Here is a 17,750-nt window from a genome sequence, read left to right as displayed (position 1 = left end):
CTCCAAACTGATTCCTGACTGACCGGTAGCTGTCGGGCGTTGCAAGCTTCCACAGTACTATGGCCACTCGCTTCTCAACTGTGAGGGCTGCTCTCATTTTGGTGTCTTTCCACTTAAGGGCAGGGGACAGCAAATCACAAAGTTCCATGAAGGTGGCCCTATGCATACGAAAATTTCGCAGCCACTGAGAATCATCCCAGACCTGCAACACTATGCGGTCCCACCAGTCTGTGCTTGTTTCCCAGGCCCACAATCGGCGTTTCATGGCATGAACCTGGCCCAACGCCACCATGATCTCCCAATCGCCACACGCCGTGCTTCTAGGAACGTAGGTGTCCATGTCCTCATCAGTATAGTCATGGCGCTGTCGTTGCTTCCTCACCCGTTTTTGCAGATATTGCACATACTGCTGGATAATGTGCGAGGTATTTACAATGGTCAAGACTGCACCGGAGATCTGAGCGGGCTCCATGCTTGCCGTGCTATGGCGCCTGCACGGGTAATCCTGGAAAAATGGCGCAAAATGTAGGAGAGCTCTTTGGTTCAAGATGGCCGATAAAAGGCGGGAAATGGTTGCCTTCTGTAGCTTCCACATGAGCCCAGCACTGACAACATGGAGACATTTGCTAGCGATGCAAGAACGGGAGAGCAGAGTTTGCGGCGGAAGCTGTGCTGCTCGGTTCACGATGGCCAAACAATGGCGGGAAATGGTAAGGAATTTTCTCTCTTTTGCACAGCTCTTTTTTCTGCTTACTAACAAAAAAGGATCTTTCTATCTCTTGCTGTTTTCTGTACTTTACACAGCCCTGTGTCACTGACACAGGATCTCTTGCTAATTTTTCTGCCATGTGATTTCTTTCACTCAACCTTCTCAACCTTCCTTTATATTTCCCTCTTTTATTTAATTAGCCTTTACTTTTTAAAATTTATTTCATTTTTTTTACTCTTATTATTTTTTAGTCCCAACAAAAATAACCTTTTACCACATTCTTACTATTCTATAAAACAAACTCCTCTCTCTTGTTGCTTTCTCTAGTTTCCCCTCTTTCTTCTATTTAAAATAACCTTTCTTTCCTTTTTTCCTCTAAGCCTAACCAATCTTTCTTTTTTTAAAACTCCTTTCCTTTAAGGCCTCTGTAGCGAGGGGGCGTGGTCTCCCGCCCTGACAGACAGGGAGAGAGCCATGAACGCCCCCTGTTGGGCAGAACCGGGACTTCTGCGGCCACCCCACCGGAAGCAGAAGGGCGGGACAGGAAGCGGAACTATAAAAGGCTGGTCCTCCAGCTCAATCGGGAGAGAGCTGCCAGAGGAGCAGGACGTCTCTTCCCCGCTGCGTGACCCCAGACCTAACGGAGATCGCTATCCTGACAGAGACCCAGAGGGGCTGACAGAGCTGCAAGACGCCGGGGTCTCCGACTAGCTGGTGGGGCTGCCACTAGCCGTCTACCCCAGCGAAGCAAACAACAACCCTGGAACCCATGTACACATGGAATCGAGTGTAGGAAGGAGCCCAGGGAAGCCAAATCGGATTCAGCTGTGTTATTGACTACAAGCCGGCCAGCATGTTGCGTTTGGACTTTTGCCACTGACCCAGTGGCGGACAACTCCACCGCAGTTAGGGCCCTGGGCTGGGACGCAGTGGAGCGGGAGGGCCTGGGTTCCTCTACCCCCACCACCCCAACGTCAGGAGTGGTAGCCTCCTCACCTGGTTGTCAGGAGGCCTGCATTGGTCTGGCACCCGCCTGAATCCAGACGACAGACAGTTGTGCTGACTCTCCCACCAGAGAGCTAACCTCCCCTAGACTGCGACAGCTCTGCCGGACTGTAGGCCAGAGCCCCCCTACTTGCTTGCTGCCCCGCCCTGATCAAGGGCCAGGCAAATGGACCTTCTGGTGCTCTACCTGCCTGACCGTAGGCCAGAGCCCCTACTCAATTGCTGCCCTGCCCTGATTGAGGGCCCCGGGCAAACAGACTCTCTACCATTACTTGGCCTGACTGCAGGCTAGAACCATTAACACTGAGCTAATTTTCCCCTGAACACAACCTTCCCCCGGCCAAACACAGAAAAATAATACAAAATAAATTTTAAAATGGCCGTCGGCGCCAAAACCATACACGACCGGAAACGGGGATGGAGGGTGGGACGTAAATTCTACACAGTGCAGGGAAACCTGTCAAAAAGTACATGGTGATGAAAGCTATCGAGCAGTTAACTACTCACATGGCTGCGCAGGGCAGGCGGCCAATGGGGAAGAAGCCATGCTCTGGTACGAAGCTCCCAGGGAAGGGAGGCTGGCTTTTCCCAGAGCTAGGGCAGCTGGGCAGCTTCAATGACCGGGCTCTCCTTAGTGCACATTCTTGTTATCCTATGAAAGAATGTCCGTAGGCTGCAGCGGGCTGGAGGGTGGTTCTTGAACTCCTCCAGGATGAGGATGGTCTGAGAAGCCAGGCTTTGGATCGAGGAGTTGCTGTCCTGCTGTAAGCCTTTGAGGTCTAAGATTGAAAGGAAGGAAATGGAGGTCAGAGCCACAGTGCTCTGGAGAGCCCCAGCAGACCAAGCCAGCGCTGTACCTCTCGGCCTGTGACAAGCAGGCTGGGAGGTGGGAGGCAGGGGACTAGCAGGAACAACCAGCAACCCTCACTAAACATCCCTGCTGCCCTCCACAAATGGGGGAGCCTCCAGACACAGGCAAGAAGTCCCAATGAACCCCATTCACTCACTATTTCTAGGACTGCCCCGTCACTGCAGTATCTGAGCACCTCATCCCTGGCTGTATTTACCCTCCGCCTTCCCCCCAGTGCAGAGATGGGCACTTAGGTCCAGAGACGGGGAGAGTCACAAAGGGGGCTTGGAGATTGTTAGGCTATGCCGAACTTTAGGTGCCCTGCTGCCCTCCAGGAAATGCCGAGGAGGGAGCTCAGCCATTCTTGTATGTAAGAGAGGCGTATGACTGCTCAGAGCTCCGGTATGAAACTGCAGAAAAACCTGAGAGTCTCTGGATAAAGTCGAGAAGTGTGAGCAACAAGGGTGATGTCGTGGTCGGAGTCTGCTATAGACCACCAGACCAGGGGGATGAGGTGGACGAGGCTTTCTTTTGGCAACTAGCAGAAGTTGCTAGATCGCAGGCCCTGGTTCTCATGGGAGACTTTAATCACCCTGATATCTGCTGGGAGAGCAATACAGCGGTGCACAGACAATCCAGGAAGTTTTTGGAAAGTGTAGGGGAAAATTTCCTGGTGCAAGTGCTGGAGGAACCAACTAGGGGCAGAGCTTTTCTTGATCTGCTGCTCACAAACAGGGAAGAATTAGTAGGGGAAGCAAAAGTGGATGGGAACCTGGGAGGCAGTGACCATGAGATGGTCGAGTTCAGGTTACATACCACAGGGCACATAAGTCTGTCTGGATGTCTCGTGAGAGCTGCAACCTTTGCACCAGGCAGGCAATTTACCATGTGGTTCTCCCAGCCATCACAAACCAAACTGCTTATATGTCTATTCATTGAATCCCCCATTACTATTACCTGGCTTTTCTTTGTAACTGGGGTCCTACCTCAATTTGAGAGGACATCATGACTTCATCTGGAAGGTGGGTCCCAACTATGGGATCGTCTCCCTCTGCTCTAGCTCGATGTTCTCCTTCCCCGAAACTTTCACCTTCCTCAGCAGCACAGAGGCTGTCAGACTGGGGGTGGGACCACTCTACTGTGTCCCTAAATGTCTCCTCTATGTACCTCGCTGTCTCCCTTGGCTCCACCAGTTCAGCCCCTCTGGCCTCCTGGTCTCCGAGGGCCAGTAGCTCCTTGGGCCAAATGCCCACATATGCTACCTGCCCATAGGGCTGGTAATCATACATGCTGCATTCAGTGCAATCAACTGGCGAGCCCCATGCTGCTGCTGCCCTTATGCCTGGTTTATTTTTACTCTTCCAGGGGGGTTAGTTTGTTTAGTTTTGGTTTTGGGGAGGGGGTTATTGGCCTGAGTTTACAGTATGGTTGTTAGATGTACTTGTTTCTCACACACCCTCTCTAAACTTTCTTGCAAAACTCCTGTTTGCTAAACGAACATCTGATTTATATCGCCTGCTGTCTGTTTCCCCTCCCTGGTTCAGCCACAATGATGGTGGCGAACAGTGAAGAGTATCGGCAGTTCCTCGAGGACAGGCAAACCCCGTACGGCTCCTGGGACACCTTGATATTCACCCTAGATGGAGCTAGGCAAAGCAATCTCTGAACCGTTAGGAGGGCTGAGGTCCCAGAGGACTGGAGAAGGGCAGACACAGAACCTATCTTCAGAAAGGGGAACGAGGAGGCCCCAAGGAATTATAGATGATGTATATGAAGTTTAGTAAGGCTTTTGACACAGTTCCACAAGACATTCTCAAAATCCAACTAAGCCAGTATGATCCAGATGAGATTACTATAAAGTGGGCGCACAACTGATGGAAAGACCATACTCAAAGAGGAGTTATCACTGACTCGCTGGCAAAGTGGTAGGGTGTCTCAAGTGGGGTCCCCCAGGGGTGTGCCTGGGTCCAGTACTAGTCAATATTTTCATTAAGAACTTGGTTAACGGAGAGGAGAGTATGCTTGTAAAGTTTGCGGATGACACCAAACTGGGAAAGGTTGCAAGCACTTTGGAGGACAGATTAGAATTCAAAATGAGCTTGCTAAATTGGAGAGTTGGTCTCAAGTCAACAAGATGAAATTCAGTCAAAACAAATGTGACGTAACACACTTAGGAAGGAAAAATCAAATGCATAAAAACAAAGTGAGGGATAACCGGCTAGGTGGCAGTACTGCAGAAAAGGATCTGGGAGTTATCATGGGTCTCACACTGAATATGAATCAACAGTGTGATGCTGTTGTGAAAAAGGGAAATGTCATTCTGAGGTGTATTAGCTTGTAGCACTGTGTCCAGTTCTGGGCACCATGCTTTAAGAAAGATGTGAACAAACTGGGGCCAGTCCAGAGGACAGCGACAAAAGTGATCAGCGGTTTAGAAAACTTGACCTGTGAAGAAAGGTTGAACAAACTGGGCATGTTTCATCTTGAGAAGACGGAGGGGGCACCTGGTAACAGTCTTCAAATACGTTAAGGGCTGTTATACAGAGAATGGTGATGAATTGTTCTCCATGTCCCCTGAAGATAGGACAAGAAGTAATGGGCTTAATCTGCAGCAAGGGAGATTTACGTTAAATATTAGGAAAAAGTCTAAGGGTGGATAAGCACTGGAACAGGTGACCTAGGGAAGTGGTGGACTCCCCATCACGGAGATTTTAAAAAACAGGCTGGACAAACACTCATCAGGGACGGTCTAGGAATACTTGGCCCTGCCTCAGTGCAGGGGGTGGAGTAGATGACCCCTTGAGATCCCTTCCAGCCCTGCACTTCTGTGTTCCCTCTTCCCAGGCTCTGGAATCGAGGAGACCGAATCTCTGTCAAGGACATTTCCCTCTTTTTGGAGCACAAACCACCCACAGAATCAACTTCCTGTGGCCCCAGAACTAGAACGTTGGGGGAATCTAGCTCTGGGCTCTGGCCAGGTTGGTGGGGCCCATGGTGAAAACAAATGAATGCCAGGGTCAGATGGGGGCTCAGTGGAGAACACGGCAGATCCTGCACTCCTCCACCCCCACTCCGTGGAGACGTTTTTCAGATATAGTGGGGGCACTTGGCCCTCCAACCCAAGAACCTTTGTATAGAACGTACTTTGAGAGCCAAAGGCACCGGGGGGGGGGGGGGGGGAGAGGAGGGGAGAATGTCCCATGCTTGGGATTAAATGGAGCCTTGGTCCCTGAGCCCCACCCCAGCTACAGGACTAGTCCCCTTCCTGCCCCCACGCCTCCAGACCTCCAAGATGTTCTCCACCACCAGAAGGTTGGGCTCCTGATCCTCACACACCAAGGCCTTCAGCATCTCATCCATGGCTCTCAGAGTCTGTGTGCAGAGCAGAGGAGATACCAGAGCAAGTGGCGTTACCCAGCCAGGCACTGAACCAATGCCCTGGCATGTGACACCCCCCAGACCACGGCAGCCCCTTGTATTCCAGCTCACCCACTCACTTGAACCCACAGGGGACCTACTGCAAACTCCTCCTGGCAACAGGACGCCACCTGCCTTTGCTGTCCCCTGAAAGGCCACTGCATGCAGTCTAACCCACTGGAAGAGTCAGAAAGGACTGCACATTTGGAGGGGAGATTTCCAGCCAAGCTTCGGTTCCCCTGGCCTGTGTGCATCTGAAGCAGCCGATCGCAGGCCTGTGCCCCCAGCCACACACTGGGGATGAATGTGCTTGTGAAGGGAGTGTCTGTTCCCCACTAATTGTCGGTGCATGTGAAGGAGAAATGCCTACTACTGCTACCCTATGAGGGAGTTACTCCTTTATCTGCAGCGGTGGGGCCTGTGCTTTGGTGCTGAAGTCCTGCCGAGGAGCTGTGATTATTACACTCATGTGCCAGTGCCAGGTTACCCAGGGGACAGGTACACAAGCGACCGGCAGGATTCCCACACAGTTTGGGGCGGCTCTGCGTGGCCGGTTTGGGGCTTACCTCGGTGTAGAGAGCAGCCTCCTTGCCCTGCATGGTCTCTGCTGGAGGCAGGGAGAAGACGCTGGAGAAGCAGGTGGCGAACAGGCTGGATTGTTCCAGGCCCTGCAGCGGTGGCTTCACTTTGCTAAGAGAAGAGACACGTGGGGATTGGAGGGCTGAGGCGGGACTGATGCGCTAATGTTGGCGTCAGGCTCCCAGGACATGGAAACACCTGAGGGGGCTCCAACTGGGGGGTGGCAGATGAGAACAGGTCAGGGGGCGGTGGAGGGAGCTGGTGCTGCCTTCTCTCAAGTCTCAACAGGCAGGGACTTAGTGTAGTCTGCAGCTGTCTGCTGTGACCCCACCAGGACTCACCAGCTGGGGCAGAGATTGCTGCGCTTCGCCGAGAAACGACATCCCGCAAACGGCACGGACGGGAGACTAGATCCTGCTGGCACCAAAGTGCCTCTGAACCAAGTGGCCACAGTGCAAAGGAGCCTGCCAGTCCTGTCCCGCTGGGGGCAAAGAGACCCTCCCACCAGAGCCATCTGCACTGCGGCTGCACAGTCCGGGCCAGCAGAGAGATGCTGCATCAGCCCGCAGCAGGGCAGAATCCAGGCAGGGATCCAAGCCCTGCCCCTTGCCCAGAGCTCTCAGCCTGCTGGACAGGGCACCCAGCTGTGTGCAGGGGGCCAGGAAGGTGGGGACAGCCCAGACAGCATTAACCCCTTCACCCCCACTGCCAGAGCATGGCCCCAGCACATGCAATGAGGTGCCAGGTGACTACTTGTCCCCTGCAGGACAGAGCCGCACCCCTCGTGGCAGGTGGCAGCCAGTGAGGAACAGCTACGCCCACTGCTGACGCAAATCACCCCCCTCCGCCCCAGCAGAGACGGGATCGTGGCCAATGCCGTCGCCTGCCCCGCTGTCAGGAAGCCAGTGCCCAATGGGGATAGTCGCTCCAGCGCCTGCCCTGCCTCCCGCTCCCATTCCTGGGGAACCTATTGAGCCAACAGCGAGAGCCCAGCTCCAGCCCGCAGCATCTGCCACCTCCGGACGCCTGATGGGCAGGCTTCTGGGAAGCTCAGAGCAGGGCACCAGCGGCGCTGAGAGAGAGCCCCCCATGGCAGAGGCAGTGCCACGTGCCAGGGCTCAGCCTGCCCAACTTCTCAGCCACAGGGGGTCGCTGAGCTGCCGGTGTGACGCAGCTGGCACAGCTGGCAGTGACTTCGGTTGCTCCGCTCCAGCAGCACCCAACTGCCCCTCTCCCCCCAGAGCCATGGCCTGCGGGGTCCCAGAGGGGACCAGTCCTAACCCCCTCACTCCCTCCCCCACATCTTCATAAGGCCACGTGGAGAGGTCACCAGGCACCGAAGAATCCTCCACCATCTACCCACTGGTGCCAGCCCACATGCACCAGCACCATCATCTGGTACCACGTGCCCGGCGGAATCAGAAGATGGGGGAGGAGCAGAGGGGGGAATGCCCTGGAGAACTGGCCATGCCAAGAGGCTGGCGTGTCTGGCTGCACACAGCACTGGCTGGGGCTGGGCCGGGCAGGCTGGGTACCTCAGCTCCATGATGGCGAGCATCGCTTGCTGACACACCATGTTGGTCAGGGAGTCTACGGACTCATGATGAATCAGCTCCTGGGGAGACAATGTGGGGAAATGCCAGCCGGGCTCCAAGCTCCTGCAAGGCTCCGACTGGGGAGCAAAGCACAGGGCCTGCAACATGTGGGCTCGGCAGCCAGGTCGTCCTACTGCGGACTTGATGGTGTGCACGGCTCCAGCCGGGGAGCGCAGTGCAGGGCCTGTGGTCAGTGCCCCAGTGTCACGCGCCAGTGCACTGAAAGGCTCCATCAGCATTAGCACCCAGGGACACCACCTGAGATCAGGCCCCCTTGTGTCCGGTGCTGCACACACACAGTGAGAGCCAGTCCCTGCCCCGGAGAACTCACGAGCTAACTAGAAGAGACAAGGCATGGGAGAGAAACTGAGGCACAGAGGGGGAAGTGACTTGCCCAAAGTCTTACTGCAGAACTGGGAGTAGAACCCAGGTGTGCTGAGCCCCAGCTCACTGGACCACCCACCAGCCCACGCTGTCCCACGTTCAGGGAAGGGAGGTGACCTCTGGAAAGCTTTCTGCAGTGCTGGAGAGCAAAGACTTGCCAAATCTACGGAGCAGATTTGTTGCTAGTTCCCTAGTGGGCACTGACTGCGGAGTGTTGGGGCTCTAGGCAGGGAGACTGGCGTATACAGAGTGACCCGGTGACTTGGAAAGCTGGGTGCAAGGGAACAATCTACATTTCCATACAGTTATATGTTTAGGAACAAAGAATGCAGGCCACACTCACAGCATGGGGGGCTCTAACCTGGGAAGCAGTGACTCTGGAAAAGACTTAGCAGTCAGGGTAATCAGCTGCCCATGAGCTCCCAGTGCGACGCTGGGGCCAAAAGGGCTAATGCCATCCTGGGATGTAGAAACAGGGCAAACTCCAGTTGTTAGACAGGTTATTTTCCCTCTGTATTTGGCACTGGTGCAACCGCTGCTGGGATCCTGTGTCCAGGTCCGGTGCCCACAATTCAAGGAGAATGTTGATAAATTGGAGAGGGGTCAGAGAAGAGCCACAAGAGTGATTGGAGGATTGGGAAACATGCCTTATAGTGAGAGACTCAAGGAGCTCAATTAGTTCAGCTGAACGAAGGGAAGGTTACAGGGTGACTTGATGACAGTCTGTAAGTACCTACACGGGGAGCAAATATTTGATAATGGGCTCTTCAGTTTAACAGACAAACGTCTAACACGATCCAATGATTGGCAGCTCAAGTTAGACAAATCTGCAGAGATCTCCAGGCCAATCACTAAACCCGCCAGGTAACACAGCCCTAGTGTGTGTTTTACTCACCTTTATCTTCTCCAGTAGCAGGGCTTTGCTGATCATATTTATTTCTGGGCTCCTGGCCCCGATGGCTCTGCTGAGGCTGATGACTGAATTCAAAAATTTCATTTTCTGGGCCTCGTCCTACGCCCCGCAGAGATTAGACACAAACAGGAAGGTTAGTGTGGAAAGGAGCTGCCAGTGGGAGAGATGTTAGAAAGCTTCCCCCCAGTGCTGCTCAGGCTTTGATATGCTGCATGGCAGAAGGCCATTCATCTGGTAACAGGAGTGACTGTCTGGGGAGGGGAGGGCAGCTCTGTGTGAAACCAGACTAGAGAGGGAGCAGATCTCACGGGGTAGGTGTCCAAAGAGGAACTGCAACATGGGGGCTAGGCAGCCAGACAGTGTTACTGGGGGCTTGACAGAGTGGGAGGAACAGCTGGGTGGGACACCCTGACACCCCAATATTCGCCACTGTCATGTCATTAGGATATGTTTTGTACAAAGTACGTATTGTAAGGTATCATTCTAAAAGTCTTTATCTGCTAGACATTAATGTCTCATTGGATTGTATGTGCTAGCGTTGTATGTGAAGTTATGAAGTTCAGCTACGTCTGTGTTCCTGAAACACGCTGTGAGGTTCAAAACAGCCTTTCAGGTACAACAGTAAAAACGCCAAACAATGGCTTATTGAGGAAATGCACATAAGCAGCAGGGTTACCCCAGGAACTGTCCACAATAGAAACCTCTCCGAGAGAACGCTACACAATGGGAACTGTTGGACCCAGGTCACAGCAAAAGAGTTTTCCAGCGGGTGGGAAGAGGAGATAAAAGGGGAACAATGACATCAGAGGGACCTCATGCTCACTGCAATAAGACACCTGGAAACACCTGAGGGACAAAGATTGAACTATGAGAAGTGATGGTCCCAGGCTGGAGAGAGATTCCTAGCCTGTGTAAGAAAACCTGGGAAATCCAAGCTGCAAAGCCAAGGCAGCTTGTGCCTTAAGAATCTGCCCACCTGTTTATCACTCAGGGTGAGAATTTGCTCATGTAGAGCCTATCTATCCAGTGTGGAAAGTTTAGTTTGCGTGTTGTGTTTATTTACTAATGCAATCTGCTTTGTACCGTTTGTGATCTCTTATAACCACTTACAATCTACCTCTTGTAGTTAATAATCTTATTGCTTGTTTATACCATAACCCAGTTTGTGCAATTAGTAACTTAGGGGAGGGGCAAAGAGTTGTGCATACCTCTCTCCAAATGGAGGGAGGGGGCGAATTTCATAAAACCTTTGGGTCTGTACTCCAAAGGAGGTGGGCACCAGAGTACTGGGACAAGCGCTTTCACCTGAGTCTTCCCAGAGCTGCTCTCAGAGTCTGTGTCTTTCTGCAGCTGGGCGTGGCCCTGCCTGAGTGTATGGCTGGAAGAGGCTTGTGAGCCTAGCCCAGCAAGACAAGGTAAAGGGGGCCCAGGCTGGCAGAACAGGTGGGCTCGGTGGTATCCTGGTACAGCAGGTGGCACCTCAAAGGGGGGCAACCCGTCACACTAGGGACTGACCAAATCCAGTGGACACAAGTCCACAAGGGGCTGGAAATTGAAGCTGGACAAATTCAGACTGGAAATGTACGTTTTTAACAGAGAAAGTAATAGACCATTGGAACAACTGAGCAAGGGGCATGGTGGGTGACCTTTTGTAACTCAAGACGGGACTTTTTAAAATGCTGTAGTTTAAACAGGAATTATTTGGGGGCAGTCCCTGGCCTGTGTTATACAGGAGGTCACAGTGGTTCCGTCTGGCCTTAGAATCCATGCATCATCTGGAGAAGGGCAGATGTGCATGTGGACAGGGCACTAGCTGACAGGTCAGAGGTGGGCTCTTGGTACCTGTTCATTGCCCTTCAGAAAGGCGTCTATGCAGTCCAGGGCCTCTTTCTCCTTCCAGTCTGGCCCCTTAAAGCAGGAGGTGCTACATGGGCATGGTGAATCTGATCAAAGACAGAGCAGTGGTAATACCTGGGTCTGCCAAGCTGCAGTCTGGGTGACAGAGATCTTAGAGAAAACCCTTGCCCCCACTCCCGCCCCAGCAGGGGAGCAGCCCCGATGCACGGCAGGGTCTGGCACAGCGATCCCTGGCTTCCCCACCTCTTTGCTGCCCAGCCCAGCAAAGACACAGTCGGAGCCCTGGTTCCCAGCGGCCACCCCACTTCCCCGCCCAGCATGCAGGCTCAGTCTGGGGATTTGGGGAGCGCCACACCTGGAAGGAGGGACGATGTCAGGCCATGAGGGGTGTCCCCACTCTCCGGGCCATTGCTGGAGGGGGCAGAGGGACTGGGAGTGAATCGGTCTGGTCCTTGCGGCAGGAGAGGGAACAGCTGCCCAGTCTGCATGGGATATGGGGACCCAGGGCCTGCCCGTTCTGCTTGTTCTGACTGCCTCTCCTGCCACCAACAGCCAACCAGAGCCACTGGGTGTAACCTGGGCAGGCACTGGGCTCCCATCGTCAGCACTCTCCCCAAATGCCCTGTGCTGCGACATGCGACAAAGGAGCCAGCAGATGGGGCTGCAACATCAGGGAGCATCTTATGCTCTGGCCGGCGCCCTGCAATCCTAGGCTTTAACAACCCACCGTGCACCAAGCATCCCCTTCGCCTGGTGGAAAACATCCTCCGACCCTGCAGCGTGACAGAGCGGGGTGGGCGATTCAGTCAGTCTCCACCTGATGCTTCTGCCGCTCTGCCCCAATCAGCTTTAGTGGCTGCAGCTGCTGCCAGCAGGAGGGGCCATTTCCCCCACCCCCCCACCTGGGTTTTCCTGTCTCTCCATCTCATGGCAACCCAGAGCCGTACAAGGTCTATGGAGTCTTCTCCCCCCAATGACACCCTAGTCTTGCCCCCCACCCCCACAGGGTCCAAGCCCCACCCCCATGCAGGGCCATGGCCCCAGCCATTTTTGCAGCCCCCTCCACCCACCCAGAAGGCGCCCACTCACCGGCACGGAAGGGCTGAAGCACACACAGCTCCTGCTGCCATAGCCTCTTCCGCCAACTCTTCCTTGGGGGAGGTTTTGTCTCCTCCCAGGCGCGCCTGGGCTTTGGGGGCCTCCTCAGCCATCCTACAAGAAGCCAGGACAAGGCATTGCTTGTGAGTGACGAGAGGCGATTGCCCCGTTCAGCATCAGGGCCAGCCCAGTTATTTCTGTCCCACCAGCACCTACAGATGCCAGCTGAGCTCAGGGCCCTGTTGCACCAGGTGCTGCAGACAATCGCTGGGCTGGAGGGCTCAGACTCTAACTAGCCAAGGCAGCCAGCAGGGAAACAAGGGAAGGGATGTACTCAAAGTCACCCAGGATTAGAAGCCAGGTCTCTGAACTCCCAGGCCAGCAGCCCATCCCACAGGCCAAACGGCCTCCTCGGGGTCACTCCCACCTCTCCTTCTCCTGGTTCACAACCTGCACAGCAGACAGGCTGGATCCAACCACTCAGGATTCTTCCTGCCCAATGAAATGACCCTGATCCCTTCCCCCAGGAATATTGGGGCCGTGGCAGTTCGCAGGTGGGTGAGGCCAGAGGGGTGGGGGAGGTGGGGCGGGCTCGTGAGCAGCAGGAGTTGCTCAGACGCACCCGTGAAGGGGCAGGAGCAGAAGGCAGGAGAGCGGCAGAGAGGCTGGTACCTTCTCATCCAACCTCGGTGTGGCTGGCGATGCAATGGAAAAGCTGAGGCGGGCAATAGAAGATTCTCCTGCCTGGAGTCGGAGTGGGCAGAAGCTGGCGTGTATATGGGCCACCCACTTTCTGCTGTGGGTGGCAGAGCTGAAATGGCTGGCTCAGCTTTCCCAGCGGCACGTGCCAGCTCTCGCTCTGCCAGAGCCAAGCCTGGCAGTGAGGGGATGAGGCTGTGCCAGCCAGCAGGGGGCATGTCACAATGGGCAGGCGAGTCACAAGCCAGTCAATGTGTGACTGCCCAGCCATGGGCTGCCCCAGCCCAGACTAGTTCTGGCCTGGCCGGGGCTTTAGAGCCTGTCCTTCCCCACCGGGGTCATGGGAGGGACCTTCCGCTCCCCACAGTCACAGACTTTAGGCCAGAAGGGACCGCTGGGCTCATATAGTCCCAGGTATTGCAGACCCCAGGCCAGAGCCCCTCCCCACATCCATACAGCTGGAGCCGGGGGGGGTCTCCGGATCCCTGAGTGGGAGAATCAATTCCATCCCGGTTCCTCCTCCTTGTGACAGCGCAGAACGGGGGTTCCCGAACGCTCCCCTCCCCCAGCTCCCAGCCCACGCGGGCGGCTCTTTGCGCCTGCCCAAGCTGCTGGGAGCCTTGACCAGAGGATGTAAAATGGCCCCATCTCTGCTTCCCCTCCCACCGCAGCAACAACACAGAAACTGCTTTCATAGCACCCCCCTGCCCCCCAGCCCAACTGAGTCTCAGGCCTTGCTAGCCGCTCAGTGCCATGGCAGCCCCAGGAGATGATTGCTGCAGGAGTCTTGGCCCAGGGGGACGCAGTGACTCCTAGAAGCAGGGAAAGCAGCAGCACCAGAGATCAGGGAGGTCTGGCAATGCCAGCGGCTGGCTGGAGTCTGACAGCCCAGGCACCCAGAGCAGACTGTCAAAGGCCAAATCCCTCTCACCACCAGTTCTGTAGCTCCCCCTTGCTTTTGGTCTGTCTTAGGCACCATCCTGGCCCTCATCCCCGTGGCATCAGAGCACTGCCCAACCTCGATTGCATTTATTCTAACCGCCCCCTGCAGGGCACGGCCTGGCTGCTACCTCCACTGAACAGACAGGGAACTGCAGCACAGAGGGAATAAGGGATTTGCCCGAGGCCACGCAGAGCATCTGTGGCAGAGCTGGGAAATGACCATGAGTCTCCTGGGTCCCAGGCTGGCACCTTCTGTTCCAACCTCCTGCCCCCTTTGTCCCTGGTTCAGGGTGAGCTGTGAGAGCTCTCTGGGGCACAGGAGCTGGCTGGTGCCCAGATGGAACTACATTGCCTATTGCACATATCTCGCTTTTCCCGAACATTGAGTCTGCTGCTCCAACCATACCAGAGCCCGCCAGGATCCTTGCAGCTGGTCAGTGCTAAGTTGTGAACTGTGCTAGGTGGGGAAGACAAAATAGATCTTCCATCACTAGCGCAGCTCTGTGTTACTGGGGACTCACTGCTGGCTCAACCCAACCAGCCTTCCTCACACAGAGCCTGTAAATCCTCCAGCCCTGCTGTTCTCCTTTGTATTTTGGCAGTGCCCAGAGGGCTCAGTTCCGGATCAGGGCCCTGCAGTGCTAGACATTGTACACACACAGCCCGATTCCCCCCATGCTGGGTCTCCTGAATGGCTCCTGCCCGAAGGCGGGACGGCTCTACTCCTCACCCAATGTCTCCTGCTGGCAGAGATGCTCTGAGAGACGTCTACGCTCTGGGTCTCTGGGCTTCCCGGGCTGGGAGGCAAGCGTGGCTGTCTCCGGGCGGTTCTGCTGACTCTCCAGCAGCTGCGCTTCAGGTGTCCTAATGCAGCCCTAGTCCTCTCCAGCGCTCAGGGGCACTGTCCTGGCATCGGACTGTCCTGGTAAATAGAACAATGGCTCCTGGCACCCTGAGAATGCCTGTTGCCCCGGCAACCTCAGTGCCATTTCCTATGGAAGTGATGGTGTCAGCAAAGGTGATGGAGGTGGTCAGGCCTAGTGGTTGGAGCTGGACTCAGGGGGCGGGGCAGGGCATGGGTGGAGCAAGGCTGGAGCGAGACCAGGGCTGGAGTAGGACTAGGAACAGGGCTGGAGCAGGCTCAGCCTGTTGCCTATGTCAGGCAGGAGCGAGTTCCTGGCCCTGGAGTGATGTGGAGCAGACTGAGCTGCTGCTGTGAGACTGATATACCTGCTCTGGGAGACACAAGGCCAGTTCCTGGCTTGTGGATTAGCTGGAGCCCAGCATAGGCGGGAATCAGCATCTTACAGATGGCTCCTGGGACGCTTGGCTCCCGGCCCCGCTGGGTATTGACATGTCAGGTGCAGGGGGCGAGGTGCAGCGCCAGGGAGGAGATTGGGGAGACAGGAGCACTCAGGTGGGGCTGAGCGGGCAGGTGCTGAGGAGCTGCGGCCGGCTGGCCAGCAGAGAGGAGGAGCAGCAGCTCGGCTCTGGAGGGCCCAGCTGCAGCTCCACACAGGGCGCTGCCGGAGCCTGGCAGGCGGCTGGCTGAAGTGGCACTTTGTGATCTGGCACAGGCGGGAGCTAGCTCCCCACAGCTGAACGCTCCGCAGCGCCGGTGGATTCAGATCCAAACCAGGATCTGGCTCCAAATTCACAGCTGGCCCCTTCCCCCGATCTGGAGCATCCCGCATCGTGTGTGGGTGGTTGATTTCACAAGAGAGGGGTTCTTCCCACAGACTCTCCAACTCCCTCACTGTGACGAAGTGGGACTCTTCCTAATGTTTCCTCTGAATACTGTAGTGGTGCCTCAGTTTCCCCTATGCATTTCTTAAGTCTCTAGGTGGGGGGATAAAGGCCAGTGTGCATAAATGGCCAACACTCTGTCTCCTGGCAACTAATGGCCGGGGCCCTTTCCCCCTGCAAGGGGATAGCTAAAGGTGTTGGAGAACAGGAGGGAATCAGCACCTTACAGATGGGGCTACCAGTGAGCCCTCTGACCCACCAGCCTGGGCTCCTGCAGACCTAGCTGCAGACCCGCTCCCTGTCCTAGAATTCCACCAACATTCACACAGGTAGGGACACACCCAGCTGCAGTAACATGCAGGCTATCTGACCAGCCACTGCATGTGATCCAACAATAGGGAGGCTACAGCCAAAATAACCACCAGCTTACCAGCCTAGGACCCCAGAAATGTACCATCTTGCCCTGGTCCAAACTCAACCAGTATGAATTTTATTATCCAGTTTGCCTCCCCCTCAATGTGAAGAGGAAATGAAATACCCCCTCCAAGCTAAGATTCCCACGAACTTCACTCAAACTCACTGGTTTAGATTAAAACATACATTTATTAACTACAAAAGATAGATTTTAAGTGATACCAAAGATTATAAGTGATAGCAAACAGATCAACGCAGATTACCTAGTAAATAAACGAAAAACCAAACTAAGCTTTACATACTAGAGAGATAGGATTTGACTTAACAGTCTCTCAACCTGATGGATGATACAAGTGGGCTGCAGATTCTTAAGATACAAGTTGCACTTGCTTTACAGCTTGGAATCCCCAGGTTTTTCATACACATGAAAAAATCCCTTTAGCCTGGGTCCAGCACTCCCCTCCCCCCCCGTCAGTTCAGTCTTTGTTCCTCAGATATTTCCAGGAGTCTCCTTGTGTGGGGAGTGAAGAACAACAGAAGATGTCACTCCCCTGCCTTTTATAGCTTTAGCATATGGTGGGAACCCTTTGTTTCAAAACTTGGTTCCCAGACCGGTTTGTGGAAAAATACTGACATCCCAAGATGGAGTCTAGAAACATGTGGTCTGGTCACATGCCCTTGCAGTGTTATAGCAGCCATTGCTTACAGGCTGGCCAAAACACCCAGAGGAAGGTTAAGCTATTCCACAGTCCATTGTCTTTGCTGATGGGCCATCAGCCCCATCTGGTGTCTTCATTGTTGTACCTGAAAGGCTGGTTGTGAGTGTTTTCCAGAGTAAGCCCATTTGAAATGCAGATCCCTAGTCAATATTCATAATTTCGGATACCAAAATGATATATGCATACAAATAGGATATATTCAGCAAATCATAACTTTTCCAGTGACACCTCACATGATCATTGTGAAGAATATGGGGTGTAGTGTCACAGTTATAAATCATGTTTAAAGCATCTACTTTGCTTTTTGCACCAGTTTAATGAAATTAGATTAAAGTCACTGATCCTGGAAACACGTTTAACTCGACTACCAGGAGTAGTTCCATTGACTTCAGTTATGCATGGTAGCATATATGTGTTTCCAGGATCAGCGTCTTGTTAAACCAGTGTAACTCTAAGTATAGGCAAGGCCTAAATTACAGCTTGACCAGAACTGCAGCTTGCATAGATTGATCCACAAAGCAGACAGCTGTGTCTGGGCCCCAGCATTCTCCTAGTTTGGACCAAGCAGATTTTAGTGCAAGAGAGACAACAGCCCATCAGCGGTTCTCAAACTTCATTGCACCATGACCCCCTTCTGACAACAAAATTACTACATGACCCTGGGCGGGGGGCAGAGCACTCAGGCTTCGGCTTCAGTCCTGGGTCCCAGCGAGTCTAATGCTGGCCCTGGCGACACCATTAAAATGGGCTTGCAACTCACTTTGGGGTCCTCCCGACCACAGTTTGAGAACAACTGGCCCAGATTATTCCACTCTCGTGAAAA

Source organism: Malaclemys terrapin, chromosome 21 (assembly GCF_027887155.1).
Source record: "Malaclemys terrapin pileata isolate rMalTer1 chromosome 21, rMalTer1.hap1, whole genome shotgun sequence".
Lineage (NCBI taxonomy): Eukaryota > Metazoa > Chordata > Testudines > Emydidae > Malaclemys > Malaclemys terrapin.
This window is presented reverse-complemented; position numbering follows the sequence as displayed.